This window comes from Anolis sagrei, chromosome 2 (assembly GCF_037176765.1).
Source record: "Anolis sagrei isolate rAnoSag1 chromosome 2, rAnoSag1.mat, whole genome shotgun sequence".
NCBI lineage: Eukaryota > Metazoa > Chordata > Lepidosauria > Squamata > Dactyloidae > Anolis > Anolis sagrei.
The window spans coordinates 300,792,291-300,806,116 of NC_090022.1; the positions used below are offsets into that span (position 1 = coordinate 300,792,291).

Here is a 13,826-nt window from a genome sequence, read left to right on the forward strand (position 1 = left end):
CTGGGCAGAGTGGCCATATACTAAACTAAGGGGCAAGGCAGGTCTTGCGCAATGCAGCTGTGAGGACAGTGCAAGAGCCAGATGATCAGTTTGGGCTACCTTTTCAACATTGGTGAAGAAAGATTCAATTAACGAATCCTGGATAGGTATTAATGTTCGTGAGGATGTGTTTGAACGGGATCTTGTGCATCTTCAGCGGCCAAATTTCATAAAGTGTGTGATATTTATGTTATGCAGCCAAATATTTAGGCCAGAGCGAGAACAAGAGATCTGTCCCCTCTTGTGCAAAACCTTCCCTCCGCTCTAACACCAGGTTTAAATCCATGGTGATCAATAATTTGGCTCTTGGTGTTTTGGGCTTCAGCTCTAAGAAGCCCCAGGCAGGATGGTCAATGGGAGCTGAAGTCCAAAGCATTCTGGGCACCACAATTCAAGAGAGATATTGACAAGCTGGAATGTGTCCAGAGGAGGGCTACTAAAATGATCAAGGGTCTGGAGAACAAGCCCTATGAGGAGCGGCTTAAGGAGCTGGGCATGTTTAGCCTGAAGAAGAGAAGGCTGAGAGGAGATATGATAGCCATGTATAAATATGTGAGAGGAAGCCACAGGGAGGAGGCTTGTGTTCTGCTTCCCTGGAGACTAGGACGCAATGGAACAATGGCTTCAAACTACAAGAAAGGAGATTCCACCTGAACATGAGGAAGAACTTCCTGACTGTGAGAGCCGTTCAGCAGTGGAACTCTCTGCCCGAGTGTGGTGGAGGCTCCTTCTTTGGAAGCTTTCAAACAGAGGCTGGATGGCCATCTGTCAGGGGTGATTTGAATGCAATATTCCTCCTTCTTGGCAGAAAGGGGTTGGACTGGATGGCCCATGAGGTCTCTTCCAACTCTTTGATTCTATGGAGAGTCCAATGCCTCTGACCCATGCCTCATCTCAACCTTCTCTTCTGGGGCTAAGAATGCCCAGTTCTTTAAGACGCTCCTCAGAGGGATTATTCATGGTCTCCAGACTTCTGATCCTTTGAGTCATCCTCTTCCTCGGGACCTAGACTCAATACTTCTTTTAAACTGATCTGCCCAGAACTGGACACAGTGTGACTCCAGGTGAAGAGGTCTGACCAAAGCAGAAGAGAGAGGCACCATATCTTCCCTCAATCTGGACACTATTCTCCTTCGGATGCAGCCCAAAATCCCATTGGCTTTATGAACTGCTGCATCACATAGAATCATAGAATCAAAGAGTTGGAAGAGACCTCCTGGGCCATCATCCAGTCCAACCCCATTCTGCCAAGAAGCAGGAATATTGCATTCAAATCACCCCTGACAGATGGCCATCCAGCCTCTGTTTCAAAGCTTCCAAAGAAGGAGCCTCCACCACACTCCGGGGCAGAGAGTTCCACTGCTGAACGGCTCTCACAGTCAGGAAGTTTTTCCTCATGATGATATTATTACACCCAAACCAATGCAATAAATATAAATAATAATATAAGAATACAAATAATAATTAATAAGAACAACAGCTTGAGTTGGGTATTAGAAGGGGATGGACTAGATGACCTTTGGGGTGCCCAAAATTCCTAGCATTATTATGATTATTAGTATTAGTATTACTATTATTGAGATGAAATTATTACACCCTAACCAATGTAATAAATATAAATAATAATAAATAACAACAACAGCTTGAGTTGGGTAGCAGAAGGGGATGGACTAGATGACTTTTAGGGTGCCCAAAATTTCTAACATTATTAGTATTATTCCTAATGTTCTTCCTAATGTTCAGATGGAATCTCCTCTTGGATCATGTTCAGTTTGTTCTCCATGAAGACTCCATTCTATTTCTCAATGGACTGTTGAGGAGCTAGGCATCTAGGGAAGTCATGCTACCCCCCTATTCTGCTTTGGTTAGACCACATCTGGAATATTGTGTCCAATTCTGGGCACCACAATTGAAGGGGGATATTAACAAGCTGGAATGTGTCCAGAGGAGGGCGACTAAAATGATCAAGGGTCTGGAGAACAAGCCCTATGAGGAGTGGCTTAAGGAGCTGGGCATGTTTAGCCTAAAGAAGAGAAGGCTGAGAGGAGATATGATGAGGACCATGTATAAATGTGTGAGAGGAAGCCACAGGGAGGAGGAGGGAGCAAGCAATGGGACAATGGCTTCAAACTACAAGAAAGGAGATTCCACCTGAACATGAGGAAGAACTTCCTGACTGTGAGAGCCGTTCAGCAGTGGAACTCTCTGCCCCGGAGTGTGGCAGAGGCTCCTTCTTTGGAAGCTTTTAAACAGAGTCTGGATGGCCATTTGTCAGGGGTGATTTGAATGCAATATTCCTGCTTCTTGGCAGAATGGGGTTGGACTGGATGGCCCATCAGGTCTCTTCCAACTCTTTGATTCTATGATTCTATCACCCATCCTGTATCTTTGGATTTCTGTTTTTTCTGCGTAGGATCTTACTTTTGTCCTTGATGCCAACCTTCCTGAGTGTAAAGGACATTGGCTGGGATCTTGCTGGAGGGATAGATGTTCCAGATCTGGGAAATGAGCCATTTTATTTCCTCTGTGCTTTTTTTCAAGGATACAGTGAGGCAGGGAAGGTTGACAGCACAGGCCTATCTATCTGCATTTTAAATCCCAGATTTGAGTGGAGAGGGACCTCAGGGGAGGATGGAGTGGGACAAGTGTTTTGTGCCAAGCCGCTGTCTTTGTCACTGGGGAAAGTAAGAAGGCAACAAACAAGACCGCGTTCTGCCACCATTGACCCCACTGTTTTGCTCATTTCCTGGCAGTCTGCCTCTTTTTGTCTTGCCCCTGCCTTTGTCGTTTTATGCAGCATAAAAACCTCACTTATCATCTGAAGTGCATCAAAAGAAAAACAGTGTCTAGATCAGTATTTATCAACCTGGGGGTTGGGACCGCTGGAGGTTTGCAAGGGGTGTCAGAGGAGTCACTAAAGACCGTCAGGAAACACAGTATTTTCTGTTGCTCATGGGGGTTCTTCTGGTCGCTTCTGGAGGAAGGAATCCCACTGGAGCATTGCAGCGCACCCACATACCTGGGAGTCACTCTGGACCGTGCTCTGACCTACAAGAAGTACTGCCTGAACATCAAGCAAAAGCAGGGAGCTTTGAGATGGTAGAACAGAAGCTCTCCAAAGCTCTAGGTGCTCTTACTGCCTATGACAGGGAAAACCAGCTGATCCCTAATCCATCTAAAACACAGACATGCGCCTTTCACCTTAAGAACAGACAAGCATCCCGAGCTCTGAGGATTATTACCTGGGAAGGAATCCCACTGGAGGATTGCAGCGCACCCAAATCCCTGGGAGGTGTCACTCTGGACCATGCCCTGACCTACAAGAAGCACTGCCTGAACATCAAACAAAAAGTGGGCGCTAGAAACAACATCATACGAAAGCTGACTGGCACAACCTGGGGATCACAACCAGACACAGTGAAGACATCTGCCCTTGCGCTATGCTACTCTGCTGCTGAGTATGCATGCCCAGTGTGGAACACATCTCATCACACTAAAACAGTGGATGTGGCTCTTAATGAGACATGCCGCATTATCACGGGGTGTCTGCGCCCCACACCACTGGAGAAATTATACTGTCTAGCCGGTATTGCACCACCTGACATCCGCTGGGAAGTAGCAGCCAATAGTGAAAGGACCAAGGCAGAGACATCTCCAGCTCATCCCCTGTTTGGGTATCAGCCAGCACGTCAACGACTTAAATCAAGACATAGTTTTCTTAGATCTACAGAGACACTCGCTGGAACACCCCAGCAAGCGAGAGTCCAAAAGTGGCAGGCCCAAACCCAGCACCTCAATTCATGGGTGATACCAGATGAGAGACTTCCCCCTGGGCACTCAGAAGACTGGGCGACTTGGAAGGCGCTGAACAGATTGCGCTCTGGCACCACGAGATACAGAGCCAATCTTAAGAAATGGGGCTACAGGGTAGAATCCTCGGCATGCGAGTGCGGAGAAGAGCAAACCACTGACCACCTGCTGCAATGCACCCTGAGCCCTGCCACATGCACGATGGAGGACCTTCTTGCGGCAACCCCAGAGGCACTCCAAGTGGCCAGATACTGGTCAAAGGACATTTAACCAAATACCAAATTTACAAAATCTGTGTGGTTTCTTTCTTTCTTTCTTTTTTCTTTTTCTTTTTAATCTCTGTGTTTGTTTTGCTCTGATAGAATTGTAATACAATGGTTGATGATGACACGATAAATAAAAATCAAGCAAAAGGTGGGTGCTAGAAACAATATCATACAAAAGCTGACTGGCACAACCTGGGGATCACAACCAGACACAGTGAAGACACCTGCCCTTGCACTATGCTACTCTGCTGCTGAGTACACATGCCCAGAGTGGAACACGTCTCACCAAGGGCTTAGCGGTACTGAAGTCAAAGTGGGCCATTCGCTGCGGTGCAGTCCAAGTGTTTGACTGCAATTCCAGAGACCTGGCTTTGAATCCATGGAAACCCATTGCGTGACCCTGGGCACGTCACACTCTCTCAGCCTCAAGAACCCTATGAACTTACCTTTGGGTGACTTGAAGGCATACAATGGCAACAACAAAAGCACCAAGTTTGGCACCTACTGAAAACTATGTGTTGGTCTCCAGCCAAAACAGAAATGAATGGGAATTGGCATGCATCCCAACTGGCACGGCTCCCAATGTTCCTTTCTGAAGGCACAGCATACGCCACGGAGGAACCGGAGCCGATTGACAGCTCTTTAAAATCATGGCCAGCCTTCTGCTGGAATCAACCAAGTCACAATCGCGTAAAGTTGAACGGTACACTTGCATCCCAATAGTGATTGAGAGAGGTCAGAGTTCCACTCTGTCCTTCTTTGGGAGGGCTTGGCTTGTGTCTCTGGCAGAAGGGAGTCAAACTGAATGACCTTTGGAGATCCCTTCCTACTCTAGTATAATATGATGCTGTTTCACAGTCTAGAGCCCCCTTTTCTGGAGGCTTTTAAGCAGAGGCTGTCAAGAGGGCTTTGACTCTGTCTGTCTGTCTGTCTTCCTGCCTGGCTATATAGTTATTGTCCTCCCAACCCTGCTCTATGCCTGTGAAACGTGGACTATCTACAGACATTACATGCAACTCCTGGAATGATTCCATCAGCGCTGCCTCCGGAAAATCCTGCAAATCTCTTGGGAAGACAGGCAGGGAAATGTCAACATGCTGGATGAAGCAACGACCACCAGCATCGAAGCAGTGGTCCTCCACCACCATAGAATCCTAGAATCCTAGAGTTGGAAGAGACCTCCTGGGACATCATCCAGTCCAACCCCATTCTGCCAAGAAGCAGGAATATTGCATTCAAATCACCCCTGAGAGATGGCCACCCAGCCACTGCTTAATAATAATAATAATAATAATAATAATAATAATAATAATAATAAAATCCTAGAGTTGGAAGAGACCTCATGGGCTATCCAGTCCAACCCCATTCTGTCAAGAAGCAGGAATATTGCATTCAAATCACCCCTGACAAATGGCCATCCAGCCTCTGCTTAATAATAATAATAATAATAATAATAATAATAATAGAATCCTAGAGTTGGAAGAGACCTCCTGGGCCATCATCCAGTCCAACCCCATTCTGCCAAGAAGCAGGAATATTGCATTCAAATCACCCCTGAGAGATGGCCACCCAGCCACTGCTTAATAATAATAATAATAATAATAATAATAATAATAATAATAGAATCCTAGAGTTGGAAGAGACCTCATGGGCTATCCAGTCCAACCCCATTCTGCCAAGAAGCAGGAATATTGCATTCAAATCACCCCTGACAAATGGCCATCCAGCCTCTGTTTAAAAGCTTCCAAAGAAGGAGCCTCCACCACACTCCGGGGCAGAGAGTTCCACTGCTGAACGGCTCTCACAGTCAGGAAGTTCTTCCTCATGTTCAGATGGAATCTCCTCTCTTGTAGTTTGAAGCCATTGTTTCACGTCCTAGTCTCAAGGGAAGCAAAAAACAAGTTTGCTCCCTCCTCCCTGTGGCTTCCTCTCACATATTTATCCATGGCTATCATATCTCCTCTCCTCCGCTGGACCGGCCATGTTGTCCGGATGCCCGACCACCATCTCTCAAAGCAGTTGCTTTACTCCGAACTCAAAAATGGAAAACGGAATGTTTGCGGACAGGAAAAGAGATTGAAAGATGGGCTCAAAGCCAACCTTTAAAAACTCTGGCATAGACACTGAGAACTGGGAAGCCCTGGCCCTTGAGTGCTCCAGCTGGAGGTCAGCTGTGACCAGCAGTGCTGCAGAATTCGAGGAGGCACAAGTGGAGGGTGAAAGAGAGAAATGTGCCAAGAGGAAGACACATCAAGCCAACCCCGACCGGGACCACCTTCCACCTGGAAACCAATGTCCTCACTGCGGGAGAAGATGCAGGTCAAGAATTGGGCTCCACAGTCACCTACGGACCCACCAACAGAACACCGACCTTGGAGGACCATCATCCTCAGATTACAAGGGATCACCTAAGTGAAGGAAGTCCTGCCTGGCAAGAGAAGGATAGATTGGGTGGCCTTTGAGGCAGGGGCGGCTCAACCCATTACGCAAAGTAAGCATTTGCAGTATAGTTGATTTTGCCCAGGGGTGCTCTTGAGGAGCTCTTGGGGGAAAATAACCTTGACATATGCAAGTTGTAGTTACTGGGATCTATAGTTCACCTACAATCAAAGAGCATTCTGAACTCCACCAATGATGGAATTGAACCAAAAATGGCACACAGAACTCCCACGACAAACAGAAAGTATATATCAGTGATTGTAGTTGCTGGGTTGTAGTTACTGGGATGTATAGTTCACCTACAATCAAAGAGCATTCTGAACTCCACCAATGATGGAATTGAACCAAATATGGCATACAGAACTCCCACGACAAACAGAAAATATATATCAGTGATTGTAGTTGCTGAGTTGTAGTTACTGGGATGTATAGTTCACCTACAATCAAAGAGCATTCTGAACTCCACCAATGATGGAATTGAACCAAATATGGCACACAGAACTCCCACACGAACAGAAAATATATATCAGTGATTGTAGTTGCTGGGTTGTAGTTACTGGGATGTATAGTTCACCTACAATCAAAGAGCATTCTGAACTCCACCAATGATGGAATTGAACCAAATATGGCACACAGAACTCCCACGACGAACAGAAAATATATATCAGTGATTGTAGTTGCTGGGTTGTAGTTACTGGGATGTATAGTTCACCTACAATCAAAGAGCATTCCGAACTCCACCAATGATGGAATTGAACCAAATATGGCACACAGAACTCCCACGACGAACAGAAAATATATATCAGTGATTGCAGTTGCTGGGTTGTAGTTACTGGGATGTATAGTTCACCTACAATCAAAGAGCATTCTGAACTCCACCAATGATGGAATTGAACCAAATATGGCACACAGAACTCCCACAACGAACAGAAAATATATCTCAGTGATTGTAGTTGCTGGGTTGTAGTTACTGGGATGTATAGTTCACCTACAATCAAAGAGCATTCTGAACTCCACCAATGATGGAATTGAACCAAATATGGCACGCAGAACTCCCACAACGAACAGAAAATATATCTCAATGATTGTAGTTGCTGGGTTGTAGTTACTGGGATGTATAGTTCACCTACAATCAAAGAGCATTCTGAACTCCACCAATGATGGAATTGAACCAAATATGGCACACAGAACTCCCACGACAAACAGAAAATATATATCAGTGATTGTAGTTGCTGGGTTGTAGTTACTGGGATGTATAGTTCACCTACAATCAAAGAGCATTCTGAACTCCACCAATGATGGAATTGAACCAAATATGGCACACAGAACTCCCACGACGAACAGAAAATATATATCAGTGATTGTAGTTGCTGGGTTGTAGTTACTGGGATGTATAGTTCACCTACAATCAAAGGGCATTCTGAACTCCACCAGTGATGGAATTGAACCAAATATGGCACACAGAACTCCACGACGAACAGAAAATATATATCTGTGATTGTAGTTGCTGGGTTGTAGTTACTGGGATGTATAGTTCACCTACAATCAAAGAGCATTCTGAACTCCACCAATGATGGAATTGAACCAAATATGGCACACAGAACTCCCACAACGAACAGAAAATATATATCAGTGATTGTAGTTGCTGGGTTGTAGTTACTGGGATGTATAGTTCACCTACAATCAAAGAGCATTCTGAACTCCACCAATGATGGAATTGGTGTTGACCTCCCTCTGGGATACATAGAGCACCCAGCTGTAGTTGGGTCCTAAGGGAGAAAGCCATTGAGAAGTCCACCGATGTGCTGCTAACTCTGCAGAGACCGTCTCTGAGTGCAGCTGTGCATGTCCACATTAATCCGGAGGCCTCCAAATGGGGTTTTCAGACTAATAATTATTCAGTACTAATCCTAGCAAATCCCATCAGAGCAAACTCAATCTGTCGTTTCGGAGGCATGGAGGGGTGGACTTTCTTACTCCCCTTTCCCCAAATCAGTCCTCTTTTTGCAAGGTTCCTCCCGTTTGTTTGTCTTCCCCTCTGCCTCAATACTGTGGATCTACTGGGCATCTGTTGGTGTGGATCGGCTGTTGGGGAGAATGACTCCTGACGGTGTGTAATCCTCATTTGTTCCATGCGTCAGATGGAATCCATCCTGGGCGATTGGACTGGATTATATGGGGAGGAGCAGCAGATTAGCCACGCTCCTGGCAGCCCACGCCAAACAGGCCAAGCAACGTGTCCTCGGATGGGAATCGCCTCACACAGAAGCCCAGGGTTGGAAGGGGCCCCCAGAGGCCATCCAGTCCAACCCCCTTCTTTCTGCCAACTCTAATCTATATATATATAAATGCTCTGTGCATAATGAGTACCTTAAAAACGAAAGAACCAATGAACGAAATCACTCCAAATTTGGCAACAAAACATCTCGCAATACAAGGAGTGAACATCACTCAAAAAATTATGATTTTGTCATTTGGGAGTTGCAGTTGCTGGGATTTATAGTTCACCTATAATGAAAGAGCATTCTGAACTCCATCAACAATTGAATGGAACCAAACTTGGCACACAGGCCTCCCACGACCAACCGAAAATACTAGCAGTAGGTTCTTGTAGGTTTTTTCGGGTTATAGGGCCATGTTCTAGAGGCATTTCTCCTGATGTTTCACCTGCATCTATGGCAAGCATCCTCAGAGGTAGTGACCTCACTACCTCTGAGAATGCTTGCCATAGATGCAGGCGAAACGTCAGGAGAAATGCCTCTAGAACATGGCCCTATAACCCGAAAAAACCTACAAGAACCTAGTGATTCCAGCCATGAAAGCCTTCGACAATACAATACTAGCAGTGTTTGGTGGGCATTGATCTTGAGTTTGGGAGTTGTAGTTCACCTACATCCAGAGAGCACTGTGGACTCAAACAATGATGGATCTGGGCCAAACTTGGCACAAATACTCAGTATGCCCAAAATGCGAACACTGGTGGAGTTTGAGGAAAATAGACTTGACATTTGGGAGTTGTACTTACTGGGATTTATAGTTCACCTACAATCAAAGACCATTCTGAATGAACCCCACGAATGACAGAACTGGGGCAAACTTCCCACATAGAACCTCCCATGACCAACAGAAAATACTTAAGGCCATCCTGTCCAACTCCCTTCACCAGGGCAAGAAAACATAATCAAAGCCCTCCTGACAGAGAGCCATCCAGCCATAGATATAGATAGATAGATATAATTCACACACACAGATAAAGTATTATAGATTTGAAAGGGGCTCCTAAACATGGACAATGAGATGTGGCATGTTCCAGAGTAGGCAAGCCAGCCAATCTCTACGTCAACACTGTCAAAGAAACATCAAGAAATACTGTTTACCCACAAGCAGAAAGACATGACATATATTAGAAACCAGAACTTTCTAATTACTTTATTTTCCATATCCCCAAACTGGGCCACAGCAACACGTGGCAGGGGACCGCTAGTATTCTATAAACCTGAAAGCTCTGTCTGTGGCAACCAGCCTGCAATGATCATGTGCAAGGGGCATGTTTATTGCAAAAGGCCCTATTTCCTTGACCATGCGCATACAATTTGGATAAATGCGCACTTTTCCCCACTTCGGTTTGAAGGCGGGTTCTCTGGGAAGGAGGCCCAAAGGCTTAGCTGTGCCTCAGAAGGAATGCAGCAGAAAAATGCAAATTAAAACAAGGCAAAGAGTTTGGTGGGAAGCCTCAGAAGGTTTGCAGAAGTGCTTCCATCTCTATATTTACATTCTTGCGGACCAAGAGCGCCTGCCGTTTCCAGAGCTTTTTGCTGCAAGTCCATTCAGTTCAGCCACAGACTGCGAAAGAGACCAGGTGAAGGATGCAAAGGTAAAATGAGGCTGAGCAAACAGCGCATGAATTGCAAATGAGACGCCTGTGAACTGACAATGTGCTCTGCGCCACAGAAAAGCCTGGAGGCAGATGGACCCTCCTGGATTGAGTTTTGGCTCTCATAGAATCATAGAATCATAGAATCAAAGAGTTGGAAGAGACCTCATGGGCCATCCAGTCCAACCCCCTGCCAAGAAGCAGGAATATTGCATTCAAATCACCCCTGACAGATGGCCATTCAGCCTCTGTTTAAAAGCTTCCAAAGAAGAGCCTCCACCACACTCCGGGGCAGAGAGTTCCACTGCTGAACGGCTCTCACAGTCAGGAAGTTCTTCCTCATGTTCAGATGGAATCTCCTCTCTTGTAGTTTGAAGCCATTGTTCCGCGTCCTAGTCTCCAAGGAAGCAGAAAACAAGCTTGCTCCCTCCTCCTCCCTGTGGCTTCCTCTCACATATTTATACATGGCTATCATGTCTCCTCTCAGCCTTCTCTTCTTTAGGCTAAACATGCCCAGTTCCCTCATTGATAAGAGTGTCTGAGCTTCACAGGTGCTTTCTTGCAGACTAAAATTGTTTGAACTATCCTTTCTCAATTAATGGGTGGAACTACAATTCCCATCATCCAACAGACCTAGAAAGAGCACAGTTGCTTCACTTCAACAGGGAACTCTAAAGGCCATCCAGTCCAACCCTATTCTAACATGGAGAAAGACACAATCGACCACTAAGTTCGATTCTGTCTTTCTCCATGTTAGAATGGGGTTGGACTGGATGGCCCTCCACTTTGGCAGGAAAAATGAAATGCAAAGATACAGAATGGGGGACAATGCCTGGCTTGAGAGCAGTACGTGTGAAAAAGATCTTGGAGTTCTCATGGACAGCAAGTTAAACATGAGCCAACAATGTGATGTGGTGGCAAAAAAAGCCAATGGGATTTTGGCCTGCATCAATAGGAGCCTAGTGTCTAGATCTAGGGAAGTATTTATTATTATTTACTTTATTTATATACTGCTTTTCTCAGCCCTCAGGCGACTCAAAGCGGTGCTCCCCAAAGTCATGCTCCTCATGCTCTATTCTGCCTTGGTTAGACCGGAATATTGTGTCCCATTCTGGGAACCACATTTCAAGAGAGCTATTGACAAGCTGGAATGTGTCCAGAGGAGAGCAACTAAAATGATCAAGGGTCTGGAGAACAAGCCCTATGAGGAGCGGCTTAAAGAGCTGGGCATGTTTAGCCTGAAGAAGAGAAGGCTGAGAGGAGACAAGAAAGGAGATTCCATCTGAATATGAGGAAGAACTTCCTGACTGCAAGAGCTGTTCAGCAGTGGAACTCTCTGCCCCGGAGTGTGGTGGGGGCTCCTTCTTTGGAGGCTTTTAAACAGAGGGTGGATGGCCATCTGTCAGGGGTGCTTTGCATGCAACTTTTCTGCTTCTTGGCAGAATGGGGTTGGACTGGATGGCCCTTGAGGTCTCTTCCAACTCTGTGATTTTATGATTCTATGATGGATGGAACTACAATTCCCATCATCCAACAGACCTAGAAAGAGAATAATTGTTTCACTTCAACAGGGAACCCCAAGAGCCATCCAGTCCAATCCCATTCTAACATGGAGAAAGACACAATCGACCATTGATGGATAGAACTACAATTCCCATCATCCAACAGACCTAGAAAGAGAAGAATTGTTTCACTTCAACAGGGAACCCCAAGAGCCATCCAGTCCAACCCCATTCTAACATGGAGAAAGACACAATCGACCATTGATGGATAGAACTACAATTCCCATCATCCAAGAGACCTAGAAAGAGAAGAATTGTTTCACTTCAACAGGGAACCCCAAGAGCCATTCAGTCCAACCCCATTCTAACATGGAGAAAGACACAATCGACCACTGATGGATAGAACTACAATTCCCATCATCCAAGAGACCTAGAAAGAGAAGAATTGTTTCACTTCAACAGGGAACCCCAAGAGCCATTCAGTCCAACCCCATTCTAACATGGAGAAAGACACAATCGACCACTGATGGATAGAACTACAATTCCCATCATCCAAGAGACCTAGAAAGAGAAGAATTGTTTCACTTCAACAGGGAACCCCAAGAGCCATTCAGTCCAACCCCATTCTAACATGGAGAAAGACACAATCGACCATCGATGGATAGAACTACAATTCCCATCATCCAAGAGACCTAGAAAGAGAAGAATTGTTTCACTTCAACAGGGAACCCCAAGAGCCATCCAGTCCAACCCCATTCTAACATGGAGAAAGACACAATTGACCATTGATGGATAGAACTACAATTCCCATCATCCAAGAGACCTAGAAAGAGAAGAATTGTTTCACTTCAACAGGGAACCCCAAGAGCCATCCAGTCCAACCCCATTCTAACATGGAGAAAGACACAATCGACCATCGATGGATAGAACTACAATTCCCATCATCCAAGAGACCTAGAAAGAGAAGAATTGTTTCACTTCAACAGGGAACCCCAAGAGCCATCCAGTCCAACCCCATTCTAACATGGAGAAAGACACAATTGACCATTGATGGATAGAACTACAATTCCCATCATCCAAGAGACCTAGAAAGAGAAGAATTGTTTCACTTCAACAGGGAACCCCAAGAGCCATCCAGTCCAACCCCATTCTAACATGGAGAAAGACACAATCGACCATTGATGGATAGAACTACAATTCCCATCATCCAAGAGACCTAGAAAGAGAAGAATTGTTTCACTTCAACAGGGAACCCCAAGAGCCACCCAGTCCAACCCTATTCTAACATGGAGAAAGACACAATCGACCACTGATGGATGGAACTACAATTCCCATCATCCAACAGACCTAGAAAGAGAAGAATTGTTTCACTTCAACAGGGAACCCCAAGAGCCACCCAGTCCAACCCTATTCTAACATGGAGAAAGACACAATCGACCATTGATGGATAGAACTACAATTCCCATCATCCAAGAGACCTAGAAAGAGAAGAATTGTTTCACTTCAACAGGGAACCCCAAGAGCCATCCAGTCCAATCCCATTCTAACATGGAGAAAGACACAATCGACCACTGATGGATGGAACTACAATTCCCATCATCCAACAGACCTAAGAAGAGAAGTTTCACTTCAACAGGGAACTCTAAAGGCCATCCAGTTCAACCCCATTCTAACATGGAGAAAGACACAATCGACAACTGATGGATGGAAATACAATTCCCATCATCCAACAGACCGAGAAAGAGAAGAGTTGTTTCACTTCAACAGGGAACCCCAAGGGCCATCCAGTCCAACCCCATTCCAACTTGGAGAAAGACACAATCAAAGCACTCCCACTCCTGCCACAGTGCCATATTTCAGAGATTGCCCAATACTTTTCTTTGAGAGGGAGGAAGC

General features: G+C 45.5%; 1 protein-coding gene across 1 annotated transcript in view; it reads right to left on the reverse strand.

The window, feature by feature from the left end:
* Positions 1 to 13,826, reverse strand: part of DNAI1 (dynein axonemal intermediate chain 1) — a 186,220-nt gene that overhangs the window by 1,275 nt on the left and 171,119 nt on the right. The window lies entirely within an intron of this gene.